This window comes from Tigriopus californicus, chromosome 3, assembly GCF_007210705.1.
Source record: "Tigriopus californicus strain San Diego chromosome 3, Tcal_SD_v2.1, whole genome shotgun sequence".
NCBI classification, from domain to species: domain Eukaryota; kingdom Metazoa; phylum Arthropoda; class Copepoda; order Harpacticoida; family Harpacticidae; genus Tigriopus; species Tigriopus californicus.
Genome location: NC_081442.1, coordinates 4204324 through 4204838, shown reverse-complemented (window position 1 = coordinate 4204838; position 515 = coordinate 4204324). Strand labels below are relative to the sequence as shown.

At 40.2% G+C, this 515-nt stretch overlaps 1 protein-coding gene across 1 annotated transcript in view; it reads left to right on the top strand.

Annotated features, from left to right (window-relative positions):
• LOC131878411 (transmembrane channel-like protein) overlaps positions 1–515 on the top strand; it is a 15025-nt gene that overhangs the window by 2149 nt on the left and 12361 nt on the right.

The following is a 515-nucleotide window of genomic DNA, read 5'->3' as shown; positions in this document are numbered from 1 at the left end:
GGGATTTTGAAGGAATTCTCCGTTATTCGCCCATATTCTACGGGTTCTTCAGCTCTAAGCCAGCCACCAAAGCTGGTTATCAAATTCCTCTCGCATATTTCTGCGCCGGAATGGCCGTTTATATCTTCAGCTTTGCCATCATTCTCAAGAAAATGGCTCACAACTCGAAGCAGAGCAAACTTTCCGAAAAAGGCGACGAATGCACTTTCACTTGGAAAGTGTACACCTCTTGGGATTATGGTATTGCTAACATTGAAACCGCTCACAACAAGGTGAGCTTGCAATGATATGAATGTTTCCGAACAATTTTCAAGTAGGGGAGAGGAATAACATGACTGTCATTTCCGTCCATGAATAACCATTTTTTTGGTGACATTTGAAACTGCCAATTCAAGAAGTTGTTTTGCCTTAATCTTGCATTTCTCAATGTTGTTTTATCGAGACTTTTGAAGCTCGGCTCTTTTGTTTGGTATCGCTCTCTATTTTTGTAAAGTGATGTTGTTCAAATCTTTAGA